Source organism: Cibotium barometz, chromosome 60 (assembly GCF_041138505.1).
Source record: "Cibotium barometz isolate CiBa-2024 chromosome 60, ASM4113850v1, whole genome shotgun sequence".
NCBI lineage: Eukaryota > Viridiplantae > Streptophyta > Polypodiopsida > Cyatheales > Cibotiaceae > Cibotium > Cibotium barometz.
This window is the reverse complement of record NC_141105.1, coordinates 26,354,022-26,381,904: the sequence shown is the minus strand read 5'-3', so window position 1 is coordinate 26,381,904 and position 27,883 is coordinate 26,354,022. Positions and strand designations below refer to the sequence as shown.

Here is a 27,883-nt window from a genome sequence, read left to right as displayed (position 1 = left end):
GATATCAATGCTCCACCCTCATATTATCTTGCCAAAGACTGGCTAGCTCATGTTTGTACGGCCTCCATTATGAGGAGTAGCCATGGTTGAGCAGCCCAGCCGCGCCGCTTGGCAAATCCCCGTATTCACATGTGAAGGTTGCCTAGGAGGCCAGATGGTTTAGAGACGGCTTGTGGCACACTGCTAAATATATTGAGTTTCGGAGTCTTCACGTGTGTGTACCCGCTTGTGTCTGTGTGTGAACAGCCCTTGTATGTTTGTGTGAACCACCTCTTATAGCCATTTTATGTGAATGTGATAAGTAGTGATGTCATAGGCCTAGCCATGTGTCTTTGCCCCAGTTAACGTGACGTGTCAAAGATAAGGCTTTTTAGCCTATAAAGCATGTACTTGGTGTAAGATTTAATCTTCAATCAACATCATCATTGAGTTGTGCAATCACTGTCTCTCTTTGAGTTTGTTACATCTGCCTCTCTCTGTCTCTCTCACACACACACACTGGCAGGCATATTAATCCCCATACTACTTTATGCAGATGACATCGTCCTCCTCTCAGACTCAGCCGAGGGGCTTCAGAGACAATTGGATGCCTTACAAGACTTTTACACTCAGTGGGACCTCTTTGTTAACCTTGGTAAAACCAAGGTAATGGTCTTCAATACCTCTCGCCCCTTCACATCTAGATTGAGCTTCACATATAGAGGGGGTCTTGTGGAGATTGTCTCATCCTATGGCTACCTTGGTGTCACTTCAGTGGCCCACGCTTCACCATGCTTCCCACAGCACATGCCAGAGTGACACAGGGTTATGCAGCCTTGAGCTTACTTGAGTGACAATGCTTCCAGGCACATTTCCAGGAGCCCACGATGAAGGGCTGGCTCTTTGACACCCTCGTCACACCAGCCTTAATGTATGGAGCAGCCTTCTGGGGCCAGATTTATCCGATGAGGATTGGGAGCGAGTTGAGAGGCCCTAGGTCATGATGTTCTCCCGTATGATCCGTAGCAAACCATCAGTCCCACACCAGATTATCCAGATAGAGTTTGCTGTAGCCCCGCCGATGGTAGTGGATGCACTCTTCCAGACAGTCACATACCTCCATCGCATCAGTCACATGGATCCCCACAGGTACCCGAGGCTTGCCCTGGACTCCTCAAGTCAGCTAGCACTTGAGGGCCACTCTGGAGTATGGTATGCACTAGTTTCCACTTGGTTCTCAGTATATGGGCTCCGCATGGACCGCCTACACCTCCTTCAGTGCAGTTTGGATTCCCCTTTTCTCCGGCTCTCTCCACGAGGATACCAACCGAGTTATCCGGTTAGATCTTCTCAGCCTCTACACCCATTGCACATGGATCACACCTTCGGAGCTCCCCACGAAGATGCACTTCTACAGAGATCACTTCCTCACACTCACTGAGGATGGATTCATCGAGCATCCGGGCTACTTGAGTGTTCACATGTCCCATGCCATGTGGATTGCGATTGGCCAGATACGGGTTTCATCCCATTGCCTCAGAGTGGAGACAGGTAGAGCTTAGCGCATCTTCAGAGCCGGGAAGCTCATATGGAGACCCAGAGAGGAGAGGGTCCACCGATTATGCTAGATAGAGGTTGAGACGGAGGAGCATTACATATGCCGGTGCCAAGTATACTATGAGATCCGCAGGATGTTTCACTGTCTATTTCGTGAGGGATTTGGTCCATTCTCCAAGATCATTGACTTCCAGGACCAGCGTTGCCTAGGCCTCTTCTTGCTTGAGCTCTGCAGACACAGGGACACCTTCTTGAGAGAGCTTTGGCCCCATCCACCCCGCCCCCTCCCCACTAGCCAACCATCACCAGTTTCTTCCGGACCCAAGAGGTGGAGGATACCGATATAGTGGATCATGTGGACCCTCCACGAACTGCTCTGGACCTACCTCGCCCAAGAGGAGTTACCTCAGAGGACCAAGCCTCCACACTCCAGCGTGCCCGATGCCCCCGGTCCCCCGGTCCCCCGGTCCACTACGATCACCTCATCAGCTCCAGATCCATGACATGCTCCACCGCCATCGAGCTACCTTTCCACGTGACATAGCTGAGGGAGACCTCTCGGCCATACTCATTAGCCCCATGCTTGATATTTTGGAGTGTGGTATACCATCTACTCGGAGTTGATGATGCTCTCATGTTTCTATGTTCTTAGTATTTCCATGATGAGTTTCCATGGACAGTTTTGGATAACCCAAGTGAGATAGCTATGTTTATGTTTTCTTTCTGTTTTATTTTCCATTCCATGATGAGATATGCCATGGACATTATTGTATCACTTTGGTCTCATAGGCCCATTGGGTCTTTAGTAGATGCTTAATATATCTTTCTTTATTTCTTTCTTCTCTCTCTAGTACACACCATGGGAATTTTCCATCCCCCATAGCTTTTCATCTCCTGTGTACTGCAGCGTTGACGCCATCAATTGGTATTAGAATGAGGTTAGGGTTAGGGTTTATGCCCCTTGTTAGCTCTGTTGTTGTTGCCGACCAGCATCGCTCACACTTGCGCCAGTCCTCGCCAGCACCCAACTCTACAAGCGCTACCTATGCTGCCAATACCACCGTCGTCTCCGGGAGATCACCGCGCCACCTGTCTGCCACCTGTGCATTGCCCTGGTAACCGTGACTAGCCTGTGCCACCCTTCGCAGCACTGCAGCCACTGCTTGCCAACGTGTCCAGGCCAGTGCTGGCTGCTGCTGTGAGTCGCCTCAAATGCACCACTCTAGTGATAGCCCACGACTTGCAGCCTTGTGTGCCTAAGGTGTTCGTGGTAGCACAGCTTGTCTTATGCTGCAGCCGCCGCCCAGTCTGTTCTCTACCACATCTTGTGCTGCTATCTATTCTTGCTGAAGGGGACTCCCAGAGATTGGGTATCACCTAAGATAGGTTTTCAGGCAAAAACTTCACCACTTGGCAAACAAAGATCAGGTTGCTCCTGATGCGTGATGGGGTGTGGTGCGTGGTGAAAGGCTCTGATGAGAAGGTAGAAGGTGCAGAAACATCTCCGCAAGTTCAAGCTTGGAATGAGGTCTGTCTTAGTCTCTCCGAAAACCTTATCCATCATCTTGACTTGGATAAGCCAACATAAGTTTAAAAAAATTAATAATTCCAAGTTTTCTTGTTTTATGGTACAAAAATAAAAGAATCAAAATCTTTTCAAGAACGTTTAGCACATGAGGCTCAATCATCGAGCAGCTCAGTGCTTTAAAGGCTACGCGAGATGACGATGAGACAGGAAATCAGTTTTGCTTACTAGTCTTGGAGAGATTAACAGAGTTGCGGAGATCCTAGGAGTTCTCCGAGTATGATGAGATGGTGGCCATCCTTATCGACAAAGATCGGGAAATAAGGATCTGACAACAGGCTTCAACTTCGACAAAGCTTTCTACGAGAAAGACAAAGGCAAGGGAAGAACTGGAAAAGCCTTGAAGTGCTCCTACAAAAAGCTCGGTCACAATGAGGACAGGTGCTTCAAGAAGATGGCCAAGGGGCAGCCCAAGGACCACGCCAATCTTGTTGCAGAAGAAGATGAAGAAGATTTTGAAGAGGCACGAGAAACTTTAGCAACTAAAGAAAAAGCTCTTACGATGATGGCTAGTCTTTCTCTCAATGAGGAAGATTATGTCTGGGCCTTCTAAACCGTTTCTCCCCAAGTATCAATAGGGGTTTTCTGCACGGGTTGTCCCCTGGAACCTGATTATACCTATCTGTGTGTTTGTTCTTCATGTTTGTTAGTTTTTATGTGTTTGTACCACCTTGTGTTATAAAGGCTCCAACACTTCAAATCCACCCCTATTTAGATCAAGGGGGGGTTGTTTCCGAGGGATGAAGTATGATGAGATGGTGGCCATCCTTATTGACAAAGATCGGCACATAAGGATCTGACAACAGGCTTCAACTTCGACAAAGCTTTCTATGGGAAAGACAAAGGCACGGGAAGAACCGGAAAAGCCTTGAAGTGCTCCTACTGCAAAAAGCTCGGTCACAAGGATAGGTGCTTCAAGAAGATGGCCGAGGAGCAGCCCAAGGACCACACCAATCTTTTTGCAGAAGCAGATGAAGAAGATTTTGAAGAGGCACGAGAAACTTCAGCAACTAAAGAACAAGCTCTTACGGTGATGGCTAATCTCAACGAGGAAGATGATGTCTAGGCCTTCTAAACCGTTTCTCCCTAATTTTCAATAAGGTTCTCTACATGGGTTGTCCCCCAGACCTTCATTACCTATTTGTGTGTTTGTTCTTCATGTTTGCCAGTTTTTATGTGTTTGTACCACCTTGTGTTCTAAAGGCTCCAACACTTCAAATCTATCCCTGTTTAGATCAAGGGGGGGTTGTTTTCGAGGGACTGTTGTATGTGAAAGTCATGAGTGGTCAAGCTCTTTTGGCATATATTCCCTAGACCTCTAAGTCTTTGCGTTAAGCCTCTGAGCTATGGCTGTTGAGTCTTTGAGCCTTTTGTGCCAAGCTCACTGGCCTTTGAACCACGCTTACTAGCCTTTGAGTTTGAAGCAGGGAAAATGTCTTAGATGGAGCACTAGAGTGCAATGTTGAGCCAATATAACTGTGGCTATTGAAGGTCTTCTCGAGGCATCTCTACCTTTGCTCCGAGGGGGTTTTGTTGGGTTTCAAAGTCTTCACGTATGTACTTGCTTGCGTCTGGGTGTGAACAACCCTTGTATGTGTGTGTGAGTAAGTGTGTGGGAATAACACCTTATAGCCGTTTTATGTGTGAATGTGATAAGCAATGATGTCATAGGCCTAGCCATGTGTCTTTGCCCTAGTTAATGTGATGTGTCAAAAATAAGGCTTTTTAGCCTATAAAATCATGTACTTGGTGTAAGCTTTAATCATCAATCAACATTATCATTGAGTCGTGCAATCACTCTCTCTTTGAGTTTGTTACTTTCTCTCTCCAGGATCATTGACTTCCAGGACCAGCGTTGCCTGGGCCTCTTCCTGCTTGAGCTCCGCAGACACAAGGACACCTTGAGAGACACGCCCCAGCCACCCCGCTCCCTCCCTCGGTAGCCAACCATCACCAGTTTCTTCCGGACCTAAGAGGTGGAGGACACCGACATAGTGGATCTTGTGGATCCTCCACGAGCTGCTCTAGACCTACCTCGCTCGAGAGGAGTTACCTCGGACCGAGCCTCTGCACCCCAGCGTGCCCGACGCCCTCGATCCCCCCGTCGGCCACGATCACCTCATCAGCTCCAGATCCAGGACATGCTCCACTGCCATTGAGCTACCTTTCCACGTGACATAGCTGAGGGAGACCTCTCGCCCATACTCGTCAGCCCCATGCTTGACATTTTGGAGTGTTACAGGACTCAGTACTTTACCTCTTTTTCTTAAGCATTGTGATTATGTTTAATCCTGTGTAGCATTCACTGATCATGTTTAATCCTATATATGCATGTGTAATTTTGTACACGTGTGTGGATGCAGATACATGTTTGGTGTGTGTGTGTGTACATGAGTTTTTCTCTTACCTTGTTGCAGGTCTAGCAGTTTCTCTCTCAAGACTGCTTGTGGGTCAACCAAGTACAGGCAGCCAACACGTGGCACTAGTGGTTGGCAGTTGACGTATGGTACACCTGGCTGCAGGCGATGAGAAGCGCAAGGTAGTTGACGTGGCAGACCTGGCTGCAAGAAGCACACGTGTGGCTGGGCTGACATGGCTGCTGGAGCTGCACGAATGATTGACTGCATAGGCGACTGGTTGCAAGTGATGATGTGGCACAGGCGCTGCAGTCTTACAGGCACACACAAGCAAGAGACAGAGAGGCGAAGCGACGGGCAGCATCAAATCGCGCAAGAAAAAGCGATGGAGAAAAGCACCGGGCAGCAAACGCGCAAGCGTTGATTTTCGAAAAAGAAAACGCTAGCGCCGAGTTATTTTTTTTATTAAAAAAAAAAAGAAGAGGGAAAAAGCTATTCGAAGAGTTCTTTCTTTTTAGAAAAGCACTTGTAATAGTTTTTTTTTTCTAAGGGGGAAAAGCATAGCTTTTCACCCCCAAACTTGTATAAAAAGGTGCCAAGGCTCTTGTTTCCCCACAACACAAGCTGGTTGAAAGATCAAGAAGATCTCCTCCATTTGAAGCAAGGAGGCATCTTCTCGCAAATTGTAGAAGGGCTACACCGACATCAAGTGATAAATAAAAACCTGCAGGGGCGCCACGCTTTGGGGCCCATTGGTCTTTTGTGCAGTAGCACTCTAGCTCCACTTATTATTTTTCTTCTTCTTTCAAGTTTATTATTCCAGTTCATAAAGAGTTTTCAGTGTGATTAAGTGTGTTCACCGCCCGTCAAGTTTCTGAAGGCCGGTTTCAAGGTTCCATTGCTAGGATTCATCGTCAACTTTCTCAAGGGGCGAGCCTGTGGGTGGTCGACACATTTAATTCTATGGCTGGAACTAATGGGGAGATGAAGGATTTATCTTCAGAAGAGGATGACTACTTCGATGAAGATGAGGAAAGCGAGCAAGAAATACCTTCCGATATGCCAGAACTTGAAGATGATGATGCCACCTATGAAGCAAAGATACATAGCTTGATGGAGGGATTAATGGAACTTGCAAAGGACTCATGATTTCCACATAACTTCAAAGCTGATTCTAAACCACGGAAGCAGGGGTTTGAGAAGAAAGCTAAGCCTCAACATTCGGCTCCCATCTACCTAAATTTTCAGCCATACCCTGATTCTTCTTCTTCTTTTCTCCCACCTACCTATGGAAACCCTGCTAATACTTCTCATCCTGGTTACTTTGGCGGAGTCTCTATTTTTCATTCCATGACGGGTGTACCCACTACCAGTGAGATGGGGAGCTGCTACGTGGACTTATCTTGAGGATTTGTGATCCTAGCTAATGGAAAATGAGCAGTAAATTGAACTGATTAACTGCTAAATGATCACACTTATCATCATACTTACTGAAATTTGGTTGACCGCGAATGACGGTAGTTGATGTTGCGGACTGCTGGCTGGTGGTACCTGAGGCGGGGGAAGATGAAGAGAGGTGCTGGTATCTAAGATGAATGCCCTCCTTTTCCCTTTGGTGCTCGAGTAACATACGTTCTCGATCGAGCTCTCATTGGTGCTCCCGAGCGGCAAGTTCAGCTTGACGCCGGTCTCAGTCGATCCTGCGTTGGGCTTTGATCCTGCGTTAGGCTTCCTCATAGTCCTGCTTTAGCTTTTTCTTATTTTTTTCTTGCTTCTATTTGTGCTTTTTCTTCTCTCCTTTAGGTCTCGTCTTCTCTTCTTTGTTGTTCCATGTGAAAGAAGAGGGATATGTAGTCGGGGCTGCTGGAGGCGGAGGACAACGTTCTGTTGTTGCCTCCAAGAGTTGGAGACGCTCCATGAGCAGCTGGTTTGAAGCTCTAAGAAGAGCTATGGTGTCTGCCGCTGTAGTCGGAAGAGCAAGGTCTCCTTCAGGGGAGACTTCTTCCGGCTGATGGGTACTCTCCTCTATAGACATGATGTTGAAGTCGGTGGTCGTGCCGGAATGCAATTTGACCATCCAAGGATGCCCTCACGCTAGGATACGGTGTGTGTGGACAAGCTGAATCTGATACCAATGTAACATGCAACGGAAGTATTCATATTGGAGGATCCTGTCACACAAATTCTCACACCGTCTTCTGTATCGTGAGTTTCGCGAATTTAACAATCCACTTTAAGACTTCAAACTCTTAAGAGATATGAGAGAGAGATGAGAACTGTACACCGTATGGGGTCCTGAATTACCCACTGAAAGGCCTCCTATCCCGTTTCCGAGATAGTATTTGCTTTATTATCTTTAAAGAGACTGACGGTGTGACTAACGATAAGCCAAACGCAAGACCTCTGAAGACCAAGTGTTGGGCTGAACTGTGCACTGCTGTAGAAGCACCAAAGATGTCCATCTCGAGCCTATGCACTCTTCCCAATGGAATGAGGGAGGGATACAAAGCTAAGGTTGAGAGAGGGGCTGTTTTGGACTCTTCTAGATTGAGTATGAATGCTATAAATGAGTATGAATGCTGCGTTTTACCTTCACCAAGTGGCTGGAGCAAAACGATGAGTAGATGAATGCTGAAAACTGTATGGATGTAGAAAACGCAAGGTGAACTATTGGCTGAATGCTGAACTGATGCGTTTTGCTGATGTAGAAGTGCTGAATCCTCATGCGTTTGAGGCGCCTAGGGCTGTAGGAGACAAACGCTGAGGGATGGTGGTGGCTGAAACTGCAATCGCTTATGCTCCTTGTGCTGAAGATGCCAAGCGCTTGAATGTTTATGCTGAAATATGATTGAATGAATGGCTGAATATGCTAGGGCTCTATTTATATGGACCACAAGAGCCAGTCGGTTGGCTATAGAGCTGGTCGACTGCTCCTGTCCACATTAAATGCATAAAATATGTATAAAATGTTGAAAATGATGGGAAAAATTACCAAAAAATTCCTAGTAAATATCTTGATAAATACTAGAGTCTAGATATTTGGGATGTTTGCCATGGTCTAGATGCAATGTATGAATGATGTGCAATATGCAAAATTTTTTCTAATGCAAACCCTAAGGTTTCTACTGACTGTATATGCATGAATGCGTCTCTTTAAGTGGGTTAAGGGACTTAGACTGACTGACTGACTTGCTATGGCTGAGAATGACCTACGTAGCTCGTGCTTGACTTATCCTGGACGACTGAGGATTACAATGGGGTCACGGCGTACGACAAATATCATCTTGAATGCTCGCTGGAGGAAAAAGCTGCCCAATAACTGGAAACCTGCCTTTAGATCCCGCTGAGAAGAGGCGAGAAAGGACGGAGGGGGGGGGGGGGGGGGGGAGGAGGAAAAATCAAAATGATCAGCGAACAGGCGGCTGAGAGAAAAAGGGGAAAAAAAAGGGAAGGGGGAGGGGGGGGAGAGTGAGGACGGTGGAGGGCAAGGGGCGCTGGTGAGAGGCAAGGAAGGGGAGGAGCGCGTAGGAGAGGAAGAAGGCGGAAGAAGGGAACAGGGTGCAGGCTCAGAGCAGGGAGGGGGGGTATAGCGCAATGGCGTTGGGCGGTAGGGGAGAAGGGGGCAAAGACGAACAGGGGGAGTGAGGGGCTGGTGAGGAGGAGAGGGTGCGAGGGCGAGCAGGGAGTAGGAGGGAAAATGTGAGAAGGGGAGGGGGGGGGGGGGAGGATAGGCGATGGTGGGTAGGCACAGGATGGGCCCCTAGAAGATTTTTTAAAGAAACCTTATATGTAAATTTTCTACGAACGTCTCTAAAAGCCACAAAATGGATTCTTTTTTTAAGGCTTTTAATAATCTTACAGTGAGAGATCATTTCTTTCTTTCATGCTTTTTATTGATTCTAACTGCTATCCATTGTAGTAGGCTTTTACTAATTTGGAGGTTTCATGGAGATCGGGAGGCCATTACCTCTCTATTGACCTCTTTAGGTGTCGCCATGTGGACTTCATTCTCGAGATTATAGGTTTTGGATTAAACTCATATGGATATCATTGTGTTTAGATGAGGCAATGTGGGATTGCACGTGTCAAAACTTATCATTTGGTTTTGGTGAGACACGGTGGGACTTCTACCTATGTCTAACCAATATCTTGAAATGCAAGCTTGGAAGACGCGACTTTGGGCCAATACAATATTGCATTATGTTTTCAACACGAGTAAGCTTGTTTTCCGGTGTGGACTCGCTTGGATTTGATGCTTGTGAATGTCTACGGGGGCAAGGATGCTTGGGAACCCCGGGGCCCGTGGTCCTGTGTGCATGATCCTGCTTTGTGGTCTAACAAGTGTTTCATATGAGTTTTGTAGGCGGTAAGTGTAAACCCAAGGTGCTTTTTTATTTTTTAAAGGTTCTAGGGGCTAATGTGTGTTTGTAGGTACACATTCTATATTATGTTGTGTGGACAAATTATAAACAGGATGAACGACTTATAAAGTGGGCGCCCAGATTTAACAAAGTGTGGACAACTTTCAGCCTTCACACCCCATATTTTAGTAAGGGTGTGGATACACCATCATGGGCACTAAGAAAATGGGTGGCCAGCCCACCCATTACCACCACATGGTACCAATGTCTTTGCATGGAGGGGTGGGTGGCAAAAGAGGGTTGACAAGCTTCCTACACACCACCTTCACTCATCGTTTTGGCTACAGAAGACCCATTCCTGTCGATCATTTTTGCAAAAACAACACCTTCACTCCATCCGTTTGCCATAGGGGAGCCTCGTTTCACCATGGTTGGGGGGTTTGGGTCCATTCTGAGCTGTATATCCATTTCTTTGCTCTCTATTGCTGCCCGGGTTCCCGTATTTTTCTGCTGCCTGTTTGCCATAGAGGAGCCTCTTTCACCATCATTTGAGGTTTAGGTCCATTCTCAGCTGTATATCCATTTCTTTGTTCTCTATTGCTTCCCGGGGTCCCATATGCTGCTGCCCAAGCTAATTGGTGGCTGCCCATGTGCTGCACTACGTGTTTGGAGCTGCCTTGATGCTGTACAAGCAGTGTGAAGCTGTCCAAGAGCTGTACAGATTGATTTGAAGCTTCTGAGAGGACTCTCTTTTTAATAATTCCCCTGGATAGGGTTGAGCACATTGTGTTGGGTTAAGCCAACCCTAATCTGCACAGTAGGGAGCAGAGAGAGATAGGTGCACACAGTTCGAAGAGAGTTGTGTGTATGTTTCTGGTATTATGATAATGTGTACAAAATCAAAGGTACAAAGGATAATAAAAAGCAGTGTCCTTTCACACTTGATGGCTAGGGGGAAAAATCTGCACAGTAGGGAGCAGAGAGAGGTAGGTGCACACAGTTTGAAGAGAGTTGTATGTTTCTGGTATTATGATAATGTGTACAAAATCAAAGGTACAAAGGATAATAAAAAGCAGTGTACTTTCACACTTGATGGCTAGGGGGAAAAAACCCTCCACACATGTGAAGGTAAAAAGTGCCCCTAGTTGGCTCATGTTCACACGTAACAATACTATTAGTGTTATCCTTACCAATCCCCCCTTAGTGATAGTGCGAATATGTATAGAGTAGCAGATCACTCTCCGAATGGTAGTAAGCTCAAAGCTTTGTGGAAAGCTTTAAACTTCTCTCTAGGAAGTGCCTTTGTAAACAGATTTGCAATGTTGTCGTGTGTAGGATAATAAATCAAGCTGATCTCCCCTGCATGTAACCGCTCTCCCCTGTCATGTTGTGTAGGACAGTAAATCAAGTTGATCTCCCATCCTCTCTGATATAATGATAGTGAATTTCTATGGTTCTCGCAGGGTTCTTTGCTACAGCTATAGCACTCTGACTGTCAGTGAGGATGTGTGCTGACTTCAAGAGAGATCTTCCATCAATCTCCTCAACCATACACACTCTTTAATGCTGCTTTGTATTGAGCTTCACAAGGTGTTGTGGCCACTTGCTTTTTACTCAATCATGAAATGCATGAACTCGCGAGGAAAAATAAGTTCCCACATATGGGCTGTGTGGTATCATAGTCACCAGCACAATTAGAATCATTGTAAGCATGGAGCTGAAAATCACCCCTTGGCATAGAACATCCCAAGAGACTGAGCGCCTTTTAAGTATTTGAAAACACGCTTGACAGGCTGCCAATGCTTTGTCGCTAAGCTGTGCATTAACTTGCTTAACAGGGACACACCAAACTGAATGTATGGCCTCGTGTTACACAGGTAAATGAGGCATCCAACAGCCTGACTATAAACAGTGACATCAGAAGACTCGCTCCTACATCATACATGCTTAGCCTAATACGGGGTTCTACTAGAGTAGAAATAGGCTTCCAGTCCTCAAAATTGAACTTTTGGAGCAGCCCCTTGATATAATTTGACTGCAACAAACAATGCCATCATTGTGTTGTATAGATTGTATACCCAAGTAAAAGACTGATGAACTTTCTAGCCATGATGGGTAGCCAATGCAATAACACATCTAATGATAGTCATGCGAGAAGTGGGAGCAAAGGTCTCATTATAATCAATCCCTTTCTGTTGGGAGTAGCCGTTTGCATATGCTTGTCTTAACCTTGTAACCCACTTTGTGCCAATTGCCTTTTTACCAACAGGCAAATCTACCAAATCCCAAGTACCATTTTTCTATGGCATCCATTTCATCTTGCATGGCTTTGAAGGGTTCCTCTCTCACTTTGTCAATCTTTGATGAGGCATGTCATGCTCTAAAGCTAGCTGGTGTCACTTTGACATCTACTTGTTCTCAAGCAAGAGGCTGATGATTGGGCTGATCTCGAGCATCTACATGCTGTCTTTCGTGAGGCATGTCATGCTCTAAAGCTAGCTGATGTGTTTTAGTATCAAGTGACAATGGTAGTAGCCCATCATACATGTCTTGTGAGCTTGCATACTGCTGTTTGCTGAATTCCCTCATGGACTGAACTGAATTTGCAAACACCGCATCCCTATTGACAAAAATCCCTTTACTACTATAGCCCACAAAAATGCACTTCACAGCTTTGTCATCAAGCTTCCCTCTAAGCTGCTGAGGCACATGTGCATACACCAAACTACCAAAAATCCTCATGTAATCCACTTTGGGCTTCCTTTTGCACCAAGCCTCATAAGGCGTGATTGTCTTCGGGCATCTATTCAAGTCATGAGTTGCATGTTGGTTGATGTGAGGGAGCTGTGTAAAAGAACACGCATAAAGACACACAAAGTCGAGCTTAGAGAGAAACATGAGAGTGAGACATGCTGGAAAAATGTACTTGATGATAATGAAAGTAAAAAGTACTAAGTATTAAATACTCTAAGGGCTCAAGGCCCAACACACAAGGGTGTGTTCCCACGCATAGTTGTCAAGTAAGTACGATACCGTACAGGAAAATATGGTATGATATAAAAAAATTTCTTATCGTACGATAAAATACGGTGTTTTAAAAAAATACTTATAAACTTAGGTATTTCCAATTGCGAGATATGGAGTATTTCAAAAAGAAGAAAAGCATCATAGTACAAAGGAAGCTGAAACAACCATAGACAAGTAAAAACAAGACCATTATCCCCAAAAAAATATTTTTTCTTGGGATTTTTTTTTCATCGATTTTTTTTCCCGAAAATCTGTACGAGTCCATACGGTATCATACCGTATGGTATTCCGTACAATATGGCATCGTACGCCATATGGAAACAACTATGTTTCCACGGGGAAAAAACCTCTGTCCAGCCAGAGTAAAAAGTGCCCGTGGGTAGAGGTGTTCACACCAAGACTTCCTGGAGGCCAAATGGCTAACAAACCCCCTTGAAGTGAATGATGTGAACGTGTATAAGGTGTAGCAGACTACCCTGGTAGAGGTAATAAGTTTAAAGCTCTACGGAAAGCTTCAAACTTCTCTCTCGAAAGAGATTGGCAAACCCATTTTCCACATTGGCCTGTGTAAGCACGTAAATCAAGGCTATCTCTCCTGCATGGAGCCTTTCTCTGACATAATGATAATGCACCTCAATAAGCTTTGTCCGCTCATGAAAAACCGGATTCCGCGCTATTGCCAATGCACTTTGGCTGTCAGTGAAAATGGTGGTAGAAGACAGCTGTCTAATACCAGGATCTGCCAACAGATGGCGGAGCCATACACACTCCACAATAGCTTTGAATGTTGCCTTGTACCGAGCCTCACAACTAGAAGTGGCCACTGTTGGCTGCTTCTTGCTGAGCCATGATATGCACGAATTTCCAAGAAGGAAACAGTTACCATTGGTTGACACTAGTGTTATAACATCCTGCCCAGTCACTATCAGTGTAGGCGGTCAAGCATAAAGAAGACGCATTACCATAAAACAATGCAAAGTCTTGAGTGCCTTTAAGATAACGAAAGACACGCTTCATTGCTTTCCATCGCCTAGTGCCAGGGCAATGCATAAATGTTCTCAATTGTGACATTGCATACTAAATATCAAGACATGTAGAGCATAGGTAAATAAAGCATGATGCATCCCATAGCGTCATAGTTGTCACAGTACGAAAATACTACGAAAATACGATACCGTACGGGAATTTTTGGTACGATATGAAATTTTCGGATACCGTACGACACTTACAACCTATGGAGCTTCAAGCTTGAATGTGAGGGAAGGTTGGGAGGCAAGGAGTCTACAGTGCTTGAGGAATCAGAACATGGATATGTGTCTCTCCCTTTTGGATCTCCCGATTGTCTCCAAAAAAGAACCTGGATGGGTAATGCAATACCAAAGGTCTCCCAGTGTAGCGTTTATGACTAAGGGTGTCATGACCTTGTAAAAATGGAACAGACAAGTGTGGGCATGGTGGTTGGTGAGCAAAATAATATTAAATGATTCATATTTGGGGTGCCCGGACAAATGGTATGATGTGTGGACATCTTCAAATGTGAAGGGGGACCAAGAACATAAATATTTTGAATTTTTTGACCTTGGGTGGCCCCTAGGCATAAGTGATCCCTAGGAAGTTGATAAACTTTAGAAAGGGGCACTAGGATATTATTGGAAGGAGGGGCAACTCCACTTTTAGGAGTTACACGCCTCTCTCATCTCTCTCTCTTGCTTTTGGGAAGGCGTGCAAGCAACCTGCGTGAAGGAGAGGAGAATCCTTGTCGACTGGCTGCATAGAAGTGGGCTGCTTTGTGCTGCGTACTGAACAGGCCGTACAGAACTAGCCGTACAGACCTGGTGACTGCAGGCCGTACAGAGCAGGTGGCGGCTGATTGCAGGCGATGCTGGTGACAGAGTACAGACAGTAAGCAGCTGCAGGTTTAGGCGGAAGCAGTACAGACAATACTTTACGGACAGAGCAGGTGGCTGCAGTTCCGTACAGCCAGTGCAGGCGCCGTCTGCTGTACGACAGCAGGTACAGGCTGCTGTGCACTGATTGGCTCAGGCGGCGCTGGCGACAGGGTACTGACAGCAGGTGGGCAGGTTCAGGCGACTGCAAGTATAGTCCGTACAGTCCTGTACGGACAGGTACAGTCAGGTACTGCAGACCTGTACGGACAGGTACAAGCGGCTACAGACCTGTTCTGTTCTGAACAGTGGTAGGCGGCGCTTTATCATAGTCAAGCTGGTGCATCACTCAAGCGGCTGCAGGGAGAAAAGTACAGACAGTCTTGGGCAAGTATAGACTGGTACAGTCAGTCCCTTTGGTGCAGATCCATGCATTGAATTGGTAAGCTCTGAACTTGTCAATCTTTCTTTCTTTCCACTGGCTTATGTCTGCTGCAGAGTTGTGTTATCTGGCCCCTTGTGAGAGGAGGGGTATGGCAATTTGAAGGGAGGAAACAGAGATTGGACAGTGGATGTATATTAGTGGATGTATATTTGAACTGAGTTGTGAAACCATGTTCATGGAATATGCCAGATGTGTGTTCAAGGGTGCCCTGCTAAATTGTCTTGGTTGATTAGAAGGAAGCACAGTGTGTTGCTTTTGTGGGACACAGATCTGTGTATAATCCTCTGTGCTAAGAGGTCTTGAGGGCTGCCAGATTGGACATGCAGGTTTACTTTTCCTGGACTGGCTTTGTTGTACTCAGTTATACATTTCATTGAATTTGAATAAAGAAATACCGAAAGGGGCGCCAAGTTTTGGGGCCAAGAGGTGTCGATTTCATTTCAGTTTTGGGGGATTCTAGCTCCAGTTAATTTTGTTATCTATTGGACTACAATTGGAAGGGTGACTGCTAGTCTACCGCACTTTGGTTTTTACCAGAGGCTGGTTTCAAAGGGACCGTCCTTGCACAAATACGAGCAGTGCATCTAGGGTGATAGGTGTAGGGACTCTTCTCTAGATCAAAATGGCCATGTCCAAATCTTCTCCCTCGTACATAACTTGAGAATCCAACTATCTAGCCTACCTATACTAGGGATCTCCAAGTGATGTAGCAAGATTCTCTCATCCTACCAATCAAGTGTACACTACTAGTCTACCTTGCCAGTTTTTTTAGGTCTCTCAACAACCCCATATGGAATACTGAGTGGACACGAAAGTTGCGAAGTATTGTGAGCATTTGGGATCTTTGTTAAGCAGGGTTTCTATATTTTTTTAAAGCATTTGTTTTTTTTTTTTTTGGGGGAGAGGGAGGGAGGGGGGAACTTGTACCGTATGATATCGTACGGTATCGAACCGTATGGTATGAATGGGTTCGTACCGTTACGAGAAACAACTATGCATAGCTTGTGAGTGAGAGACGGTGTGGAGCACGCGAAGAAACAGAAGAAAAACGTGTGGAGGCCTGGAGCAAAACGATGGAGCTCAAAATATGAAGATTAGATTGTTACAAAACTTAGGGCATATAATAACCCTAACTGGTGCCCGTTTCACATAACGGTAAGTTGGGCGCCTTATTGGGCGCGGGGAAAAAACCTCACTTAAAGTGAGTAAAAAGTGCCCGGCCGGTCCTAATACATTGGCCACTGCCCATAATAATGTCAGGACATTATTTCTAACACCCCCCTGCAGTGCCAATGTGGGTACAAGACATGATGTCAATCACCAAAAGGAAGTAAGCCTAAAGCTTTGCGGAAAGCTTCAAACTTTTCTCGAGGTAAAGCTTTGGTGAAAATGTCTGCGACATTGTCATGTGTTGGACAATAGATCATGCTGATCTCCCCTGCATGAAGTCTCTCTCTGACATAATGATAATGTATCTCTATGTGTTTCGTTCGTGCATGAAACACAGGATTCCGTGCTACTGCAATAGCACTCTGACTGTCAGTGAGAATCGGAGTAGGCTCCTCCAATAAAGGATGAAGATCTGCCAAGAGTCTGCGTAGCCAAACACATTCCATTGTCGTTGTGAAAGCTGCCCTGTACTCAGCTTCACAAGACGAGGTAGCTACTGTAGATTGTTTCTTGCTCAACCATGAAATGCATGAGTGTCCCAAAAAGAAACAATTACCACTGGTAGACTGCCTTGTGTCGCGAAGTCACCAGCCCAATCTGAATCACTGTATGCATGTAAATGCAAGTCACCCCCCCTGGGAAACATCAAGCCATAAGACTTGGTGCCTTGCAAGTAACGAAACACACGCTTTACAGCTTGCCAATGAAGCATCCGTGGGCTGTGCATATATCTGCTCACCTGGGATACTGCATACTGAATATCCGGTCTGGTGTTGCACAAGTAAATCAGGCACCCAACAGCCTGACAATAGAGAATAGCATCAAAAGATTCACTGCCATCATGTACTGTAAGTTTCAGCCCTGGTTCCATAGGAGTGGAAATAGGCTTACAATCTTGAAATTTGAATCTTTCCAACAGTCTCTGTACATACTTCGACTGCAACATAAAGATACCCTTCTCACTTTGTATGAACTATATGCCCAAGTAATAGTGCAACATACCCATATCTGACATCTCAAATGCAGATTTGAGTTCGGACTTAAAATCTGAAATTTTATCCGCATCAGTACCTGTGAGCAACATATCATCTACATAAAGAATGATTATCAAAATATCCCCCCCATCTCTCTTGATGTAGAGGGTGCTTTCAGTTGGACTGTTGGTGAACTTCTGGCTAGTCAAAAATGCATCAATCTTTGCATACCAGGCACGCGGTGCTTGTTTTAAGCCATACAAAGCTTTCCTCAACTTGCACACCTTGTGCTCTTGACCAGACATGGCAAAACCAAGAGGTTGTATCACATAAACCTCTTCCTCAAGATCACCATTCAAAAAAGCTGTTTTTATGTCCAACTGATGTACAAACCAGCCATAATGTGCAGCCATAGCAACAACACGGATGGTGGTCATCCGAGAAGTGGGGGCAAAAGTTTCTTCATAATCTATGCCCTTTTTCTGAGCATAGTCCTTAGCAACCAGCCTTGCTTTGTACCTGTCAATGGTACCATCTGGTTTGCGTTTAACCTTATAAACCCACTTTGTACCAATTGCTTTCTTGCCAGGAGGCAAATCCACCAAATCCCATGTATGATTCTTATCAATAGAATCCAATTCAGCTTGCATGGCCTGCATCCAATGCTGATTTTCACTTGCATCTTCAAAACTCTCAGGTTCCTCTTCATCCATAAGAGAACTCACCCAAGCTGACTCTGAAAAGTGAGAGCTTTCAGCCTCACGTGTACTCCTACGTGTCCTACCTGGTAATGGAGCAGCAAGTCTACTCTCTTGAAGAGTCTGTATAGCCCAACGAGGAATGGTTCTAGCTTCTTGCAAAGCTGTCCTCTCTTGTACAACAATATCCTCTTCTGCTTGCTGTATGTCAGGCTCAGCCTGGGGCTGATTTAAAGCATCAAACACACGAGGTGGTGGCTGCAAATTCTGAAATTCAGCCGGTATATCAGCTGTGGTTCCCATGCCAATGGGTAACAACCCTTCAAATACATCAAAAGACTCCTGAGGTTGCTGAAATTTAAATTCAGCAATGGGTTGTGCTGAATTCTCTGCAAAAACAACATCTCTGCTCACAAAAATCCTCCGTGTGACAGGATTATAGAGACGGTACCCTTTACTTTGACTGCTGTAGCCAACAAATATGCACTTTATGGCTTTATCATCAAGCTTCCCACGAAGCTCCTGTGGTACATGTGCATAAGCCAAGCAACCAAACACACGAAAATAATCAACACTAGGTTTCCGATCAAACCAAGCTTCATAGGGTGTAACAGATCTGAGTGCCTTTGTAGGGCACCTGTTCAACACATGAGTGGCACACATAAGAGCTTCCACCCAAAACTTATGTGGCAATCCCTTTGCTTTCAGCATACACCTGGCCATCTCCATGAGTGACCTATTCTTTCGTTCGGCCACACCATTCTGCTGAGGTGTATATGGTGTAGTACACTGGTGTACTATGCCGTTCTCTAAACAAAAAGCATCAAATTCTTTAGATAAGTATTCCCCCCCTCTGTCAGTTCTGAGAGTCTGCACTTTTTGTCCTGTTGCAGTTTCAACCATGTTGACATAATGTCGGAAATGCATAAAGACATCAGATTTGTTCTTCAAAGCATACACCCAGGCATATCTGGAAAAGTCATCAATAAAAGTAACAAAATACCAATGACCTCCCAAGGATTGTGTCCTCATTGGACCACATACATCACTGTGAATGAGCTGCAATTTGCGGACAGCTCTAACAACTCCATCCTTTTTGAAAGCTTGACGATGCATCTTTCCCAAAATACATCCCTCACACACATGTCTAGGAGGAGTCTCTAAATTAGGTAGGGCATCTACCATTTTCAGCTTCTGAAGTGCCATGAGACTGCCATAATTTACATGCCCAAACCTGGCATGCCACAACTCTGCATCCTGCATAGCAGATGTAGAGGTAGAAACAACACATGCATTGTGCCTCTCATAAGGATCAAGACGGTACAAACCGCGACATAAGGTCCCTGTAGCAACCAAAGCAAAGTCACTTTCCCTGTCACGGACCATACATTTAGTATCCTCAAAGGAAACAACTAGCCCTCTCTTTGCAAAAGAAGACACTGAGAGAAGATTCTTCTTTATCCCAGGCACATACAATACATCCTGAAGGAGAAACTCTGAGCCATTAATGTCTGTAAGCATAACATCCCCTGTGCCCTGAACTGGATAAGAAGCATTATTTGCACACGTAACCTTTCTGCCACAAGAAGAAGGTACCATCTTGCCAAACAAATCCTTTCTGGACGTGATGTGCCTTGAGGCACCACTGTCAAAGAACCATACATCACCACTTTCACTCACACTGAGTGAATGAACCTCATTTGAGGGATCATAGCTGCAAGTAAAGAAGCACCAATCCTCTTCCACAAGGTTGGCTGTGGCATCATCTTTCTTGTTATCCACATCTGAAGAGTCTTCAACTGAATTACCAGACTCTTTCTTCTTTTCCTTGGCTATCCTCTTAAAATAGTGACCTGGCTTCTTGCAGTAATGGCACTTACCCTTCTTTTTAGGTTTCTGTGCATCATCCTTCTCTTTACTAGATGGCTGTCCTGATTCTGACTTAGGCTTATATGCACCAGATTTTCCTTTGCCCTTGTTCTTGGCAAAGAATGCTTGCTCACCACCCCTTTGCATGACATTTTTCCGAGTCTGCTCTTCCTGCAACAAAAGTCCAACCAATTCCTGAAAGGATAGAGGGACAGGATTACCCCTCATGGACAAGTGAAGAGATGTATGAAAACCCAAATAAGAGCTCGGTAAAGAGTTAAGTGTAGTGGTGACCATCTCAGCATCAGAAATGATTTCATCAATATTCAAGAGCTGTTCTCTCAAATCCTGAATCTTCGTAAGATGATCCTGCATAGAATCACCCTCATCCATGCACAAGTGTGATAGTTCCCGCTTCAAAAAGGCAACTCTAGCCTCATTGCGAGCCTGATACATGTGCTCCAAAGTATCCCATGCAGCCTGAGATGTCCTGCATGAACGGATATGCGGAATAATGGACCTCTTAACTGAAAGTGCAATCAAAGAGAGTGCCTGAGCATCCCTGGAATCCCACCTAGTTTGTTCCTGTGTAGGTGCCTGAGGAGCTGGTAGTACAACCTGCTGCCTGCCATGTTGTGGAGGGGTAGCTGGGGCCACATGCATAGGCCTTGTATCAGCTCCACTTACATAATTCCACAAATTCTTTGCAACTAGCAGATTCCTGATCATAAAGCTCCACAGGGAATAGTTGGTTCCATCCAACTTATCTTCCTGGGCTAAAATCCCAAACACATCAGCAGTGTTCTGTGCCATGAGAGCAAACTGTAACCTGCAAAAGAGACTGACTGCACAAGAGTCCACAAATATTGCTGGAGACTGTCTGTTTCACACAGATAGACAGCACAGCAACAAAAGCCCCAAATTTCTGGTGGCTCAAATTTCTCTGATTCCCACAAAAAACCTGTGGGAGCTGTCACAGATTGTGCAGCAACACAAAAACAGCAAAAGCCCCAAATTTCGGACTTGATTTGCTGACAAAATTCACAGTTAAGCTCCAAAATTCAGCAGGTAGACTCACCCGAGTTGCTGCTGCAGATTGCTGAGGTACGAACTGATGCAGAAGACGGTACAGAAGGCTGTACGGACAGCAAACAGCAACCAGCAGGTGCTGTACGGAACTGTACGGACAGAAAACAGCAGATAGGGCTGTATGACAGCTGTACGGCTGCTGTACGATCAGAAAACAGCAGCAAAACTGGTCGTACAGACCTGTACGGACAGAAAAACAGCAACCAGCAGCCACACGTGCTGCACAGATGCTGTACGGCCTGTGGAAAAGCGACCAGCACTGCTTTTTGCACCAGAACAGTGCCCGAGACACAGAGAAAGCAGTCGCCCAGGTCTGTAGAAGGAGGGCGACCTGTTTTTCAGCACCAGAAGCAGGCGACCAGCACAGTAGAGAGTGTTCTTCGCGACGAAAGTGCTTCACCAGCAGTAGGGAGGGCGGGAGCAGGAACAACAACCAGCTCTGATACCAATTGTGAGTGAGAGACAGTGTGGAGCACGCGAAGAAACAGAAGAAAAACGTGTGGAGGCCTGGAGCAAAACGATGGAGCTCAAAATATGAAGATTAGATTGTTACAAAACTTAGGGCATATAATAACCCTAACTGGTGCCCGTTTCACATAACGGTAAGTTGGGCGCCTTATTGGGCGCGGGGAAAAAACCTCACTTAAAGTGAGTAAAAAGTGCCCGGCCGGTCCTAATACATTGGCCACTGCCCATAATAATGTCAGGACATTATTTCTAACATAGCGTGCTCATAGGCGGCAACATCAAATGTCTCGGAAGAGTCCTCAAGTGATAGTCGTAATCCTGGCTCCATAGGAGTAGAAACAGGTTTGCAATTTGTCATTTGGAACCTTTCTAAGAGCCGCTCAATGTATCTTCTCTGAGATAGCATGATGCCCCTCTCAACTGGTATAAACTGAATACCCAAATAGTAATGCAAAAGCCCCATGTCTGTAATATCAAATGCATGTTGTAATTCAGCTACGAAAGTTGAAAAGTTTCCCTCATCAGAGCGAGTCACTAGCAAATCATCTATTCTGAAAAATATGAGAGAGAAAGTACACATGAATCTTTTGATACCAAGTAGGAGGAGCCTACTTGAAGCCATAAAGTGCTTTAAGCAATCTGCATACTTTATGCTTTGCACCTTTCTGAACAAAGCCAAGAGGCTATGATACATAAACCTCTTCCTGTAAATCACCGTTCAGAAAGGTAGTTTTGACATCCAACTGATGCACATTCCAACCTTTATGCGCAACCAATGCAACAATAGTGTGTATGGTAGTCATACGGGAAGTAGGCACAAAAGTCTCCTCATAGTCAATGCCCTCTCGCTGGGTATACCCATCCTGTAACTATAAAACTGGAGAAACCCTTGGTTTTGTGAATCTGAGAAGCTCCCTTTTGCCATAATCACTTAGCATATTGGGATCCTTAACCGCACATGCCAATCCATAAGCAGTATGGGCTAAGTAATATTTACTCCTTAGTGCATAGACTCAAGGGCCTTGCCCAAAGATTCACAATGCTAACTGCTTCTCCAAAAGCATGACTTTGTCTGCATTCCACTTGATGGGATATGCTCCAAGGTATCTGGATAATGTCTTGATTACAAACAAAGGAAATTCTATATTGTCTTTCGAGAATTTTTTGTGGAATAAGCGACTAAAAGAGCCTTTTAGCGATCAATCGAGCCATCGGTTTTGCGTTTCAATTTATACACCCACTTTGTGCCGATAGCACGCTTGCCTTCACGCAAGTCACATAACTCCCATGTAACATTCTTTTCAATGGAGGCTAACTCCGAACGCACGGCTATAACCCAATTATCATTCTCCAATGCATCAAAATGAGAAAGTGGCCCCTCATTACATGCGGTAGCAACAAGAGGTGTGTCAACAAAATGAGATGCATGTGGAGAGGCATCGCGTGTACGACCTGGCATAAGTGTAGGCAGCTTGCTGTCACGCAAGGTGTCAATGAGCTAGTGGGAAACTCTCTAAGTCACGAATGGCTGCATAAGCTTCAACCAATGCATCACCCATGGAATCGTGATCAAAGTGTGGTAGATTTGGAGCAATATGGGGAATGTTGGGCTGCTAATTCTCAGCAGTACAAGAGGCTGATTTGGAGCCAAAGAAGGTTCAACAGGTTCAACACCTGTACCAAATAATAGTAGCAATGTATCAAAGATATTTGGGGCATCAATTGATGGCTGTAGCCTACATGAAAGTAGGGGTTAAGATGCATATTCATCAAAGATGACATCTTTGGACACAATAATCTTCGTGGTGGAAGGTACATACAGCCTGTATCCCTTTCTCGCACTGCTATATCCCACCAAAATACATTTCAATGCTTTTGCTTCTAGTTTATGTCTCTGTTGTGTTGGTACATGCACATAAGCCAGACATCCAAAAACACACATATGAGTGACTACAGAGATTCTCCCATTCCAAGCCTCATAAGCTATCATAGATTTGAATGCTTTAATGGGACAATGGTTCAGCACATAGTTGGCGCACATGACGGCTTCAAGCCAAAATTTGGATGGCAAATCCTTGCTTTTAAGCATACATCTTGCCATTTCCGTAAGTGTATGATTACAGGGCTTAGCCACACCATTCTGCTGTGGTGTATAAGGAGTAGTACACTGATGAGAAATTCCACGTGACTACATAAAAGCTGTAAACTCATGTGACAATTATTCCCCACCTCGATCTGTACGCAATGTCATGAGCTTATGGCTGTAAGCATTTCAACCATAGGGAGAAACTGATGGAAAGCTGAAAATGCATCCGATTTAGCTTTCAAACCATACATCCAACAAAAATGAGTGTAATCGTCAATGAAAGTCATAAAGTATAAATGTTGAGCAAAAGATGGTGTCCTCAACAGAGGGAAACCACTGTCACCCCGCTGCTCCGCGAGCTCATTGCTGCGCCGCTTCTTGCGTGCCCAGTTGCTCCGCTAGCTTGTGGTGGTCACCTTGAGGCTAGCCTGCTCCACCTCCACTTCTTCATTCTGTTTGTACTTGCTGTAGAGAAGTTGCCACACTAGTTTTTTGCAATCGCTTCTCTGCCGTGTTTTCCCTTTGCAATGGGTCAATGGGTCCATGTCTTCAGTGTTGCACCCTCATTCATGATGAAAGTCCATCTTGAAACCATGCTAGACTCCTATCATTGGCAAATTCATAGAGTACATAAAAAATTGTGTCCGTTTGTGGGGCCCATCTATAATGGAGCCATTGGATCTATGTCTTGGAGCATTGTCCCTCTCTTTCTCTCTCTCAGAGCTAACAAGTATCATGTGTACTTTTTTTGTTCCGATCCTTCTATTTGTTAATGAAAAACAGCCACAAAGGGCTAGATACAACCACGCAGGGCTAGATACAAACTCGCCTCAAGTACAAGGCGGGGATGAAATAATCAAAAGAGGAGAAAGAGAAACTTCTCCTCTAGCTGGCCGTTCTATGAGGAGAAAGCTATCTCATATATATAACCCCGGGGGGGGGGGGGGGGTGTGCAACCACACAGGTGGAGCCTCAAGAAAGCTTCCCACCGTTTCCGCTTGCGGTTAGAGTCACGCTGCAACTTCCCCCACTGACCACGAAGGGTGATGTCGAGCCAAATGCTCATGATGGACTCAGCAGGCAACTAGCTTGCCGTATGTGCCAGGCTGCAATGCTATTGCAAATCTCCCATCTTTGGCATGAGCCCAGTTGCCAATGGTTGTATTGCCGAAATGCGGAGGTGAGAGACTTGAAGGACTAGCCCCCCACCATCCTCCTCATAAGCCCTGACCACCTCAGCCTCTGTGGCCCAAGCAACAGCGCCCCATGTAATGATCCGAGTCGAGGCCTTGTCCATCATGAACATGCGGAGAATCCGGAGCCTGACCTGCTGAGCCTTTGAGCAATCCCAAAAACAGTGTCGTTGAGACTCATGAGGGTGGCCGCACCTCGAGCAAGCTGTTGGCTGACTTCCAAGTGCCAAGCATTTTTCAACCACCAAGCTCCTGTGTGCCATCAGCCAGAGAAAGAGGGTGTTCTTTCTAGGCCGAAAACTGTCCCAGAGCCTCTTCCAAAAATCTGAGAGGAAACGTTGTGAGAGGTCCTGTGACTGCGAGTGTAATGGTGCTGCTGGGTGCCATCATCTCTGGCATCTGAATCTTGCGGCCTAGCTGCACTGCATATGCAAAAAAGGGGGCATCCAATGTCTCCTCTGGGTCAGTAGGGTCATGCCAAGTCCACTCTCGCGGGTCCCAGTGGAGGCGCATGAGGGGACGGCTCTCCCATATCTGTAGCCGCTAGAATCTCTCCCTGGCCACCTTGTCAAGTGGGGGGTCTATGTGCCACTTCCGCACTTGAAATCCAATCACCCTCACCCTTTGTAAGGTGCATCCACTGAAATCCTCCAAGGGGGGCTTGGATCTCTCTAATCTGCCATGTGAACCAATAGAAAAAGTGAGCAAACCACTGCTCTCGTTCGCTCCATGGACTGCCAAAAGAATGTCATGCATGGTAAACACGCCTAGCCACAAAGGGGGAGTCGGGTCTGGGACAGGGGTCAGCCACTCTTGAGGTATAGCAGAGTTGATGTCAATGTTGAGCCTGTCTCTACCCCGTATCCCAGTCAGGCCTCCTTCCAGAAGCTCCGGGGGTGACTGCATGTGTGCAAGCCAATCTCCAAGGGACCTACCAGGTCCCTTCGACTGCATGTGTGCAAGCCAATCTCGAAGGGACCTGGTAGGTCCCTTGGAGATTGGCTTGCACACATGCAGTCACTCCTGGAGCTTCTGGGAGGAGGCCTTACTAGGATACGGGGTAGAGACAGGCTCAACATCGAGATCAGCATCAAATTAATTAGTATTAAGCAGCTTATACCAACTATTTTTCATTTCAGAAGGAGAAAGATAGAAAATGGTAGCTTTACCCTTGCCTAATGCACCCCAGGATACATGAGGTTTGGCCCCCAACATATGGCCACTGGGTAAACGGATCAAGGGGTTGTTGGTCATGTCCACCTGGCCACTCTCGGCCAATTCAGGTGTGAACTCAGCTTACTCACGGGCACTTTTTCCCTGTGGCTGGACACAGGTTTTTTCCCTGTGTGAACACACTCTCGTGTGTTGGGCACTTAGCACTAGGCTTTTTAGTACTCATTTGTACTTTCATTTTATGCATTATTGAGTACATCTTTTCCAGCACTCATGTTTCTCTGTGCTTGAGCTTGTGTGTGTGTGTGTGTGTGGAGTCTAGCTGCCCTCCTACCCAACATTGGTATCAGAGCTTGGTTAGGGTTAGGGTTACACCCTGCATGCCCCTCCAACATTAGGGTTAGGGTTACAACTTGCTGCCCCTCCAATATCTGTATGCCATTGTGGACACTTTGACAATTTGCATTATCGTGCAGTACACTTGCAGATTTGGAACATGCATATGTATTTCTTGTGGTGAAGGAGTTCCCTTTCAGTCCATTGATTATCCTGCTATTTATCTCCCGCATTCTTACAGTTTTGTTGGGCATTGCCTACTCTTGTGGTGACCTGTGACAGATTTGTTGTGTTGTGATGGCCAATAATAACAGTGACCTCTTTGGCATGTTGTCCCTAGAGGACAAGCTTAATGGGGATAACTACCCTATGTGGGCTTATATGATGCGTCATGTATTGGTTGCCAAGAATGTATGGCTATATGTGGATGGCACTGAGGAGCGTCCTCTTGCACCCGCTCCAGCGGAAGGTGAAGTGACTTCCGCTCACCTTCTTGCACGTCCACCTCCTCGTCCTCCTCCTACCCAACAGCAGCGTACTTGGGATGCTAGGGATGCTCAGGCCCATGCGTTGATTGCTCTCTCGTGCCACAGGCATATCAGTTTGCACATTCGTTCTTGCTCCATCGCAAAGGGTGCTGAGATACCTTAGTGGTGTTGTATTCAGGTCGCAATGAGGCCCCTGTAGCTTACCTTCGGGGCAAGCTTGAGACTGACCGCATGCTTGAAGGTGACTCTATCAATTAGTACCTTACGCATGTGAAAGACCTTCGAGAGTAGCTTATTAACATTGATGAGGTCTTGACAGATGGCTATCTTGTTCGGGCAGTTTTCCGTGATTTGCCGACTCTTATCAAACATTTGGCACCACTTTGAGGTTGTTGGCTGGCAATGCACCTAATGCGGTCACTTTTGACAACCTTGTGACTCTCTTGCTCAGTGAAGAGCAATTCCGTTCCAACAGGAACAACATGATGTCTGCTGAGTCAGCAATGGCTGCTTCCTTTCGTGGGAATCGATTTGGGCCTAAACCTAGCCCATCAGATCTTCCCAAGACAGAGGACAAGCCTGAAAAGAAAAAAGTGTTGTAATTATTGGAGGAAAACAGGGCGCACCATAGAGGAATGCATGAAGCGTATTGAGAGTGAAGAAAAGAAGAAGCTAGCATCTTCTTCCACAGGTGCAGATCCGGCCAATTTGGCTACACATGTATCAACCTTGACCATTACATCTTCATCACCTGCAGAGATGTCTTCTAATGCCGTTGCTTTTGATGACTATGCTCTATAGTCAGTACTTCTTGGTATGCATTGTCTAGCAGATGCATTTTCATAGGGTTTTACTTGCCCACATGCAATTGGTGGTGCCTCATGGTCACTTATGCTTGTTGACCCTTATGCTTGTGATGTTTACTAGGAGTGCCTTCTACGCACTTGGCCAATGTTGGCTTGCCCTCATGGTACTGAGTCCTAACATGTCACATGTATATTATTCATTGTGGGATTATGCATCTTTACACTTGCCATACATGCCACTGATCATGGCATTGCTGAGAGTTTACCCATCCTCTCATAGCATTGGCTGATGCCCGCCCCGTGTCCCCACTTTTTCTCCCGATTTTCAGCTTTCCC

General features: G+C 45.8%; 1 protein-coding gene across 5 annotated transcripts in view; it reads left to right on the top strand.

The window, feature by feature from the left end:
• LOC147605177 (uncharacterized) overlaps positions 1–27,883 on the top strand; it is a 141,283-nt gene that overhangs the window by 41,150 nt on the left and 72,250 nt on the right. The gene's annotated exons all lie outside the window — the stretch shown is intronic.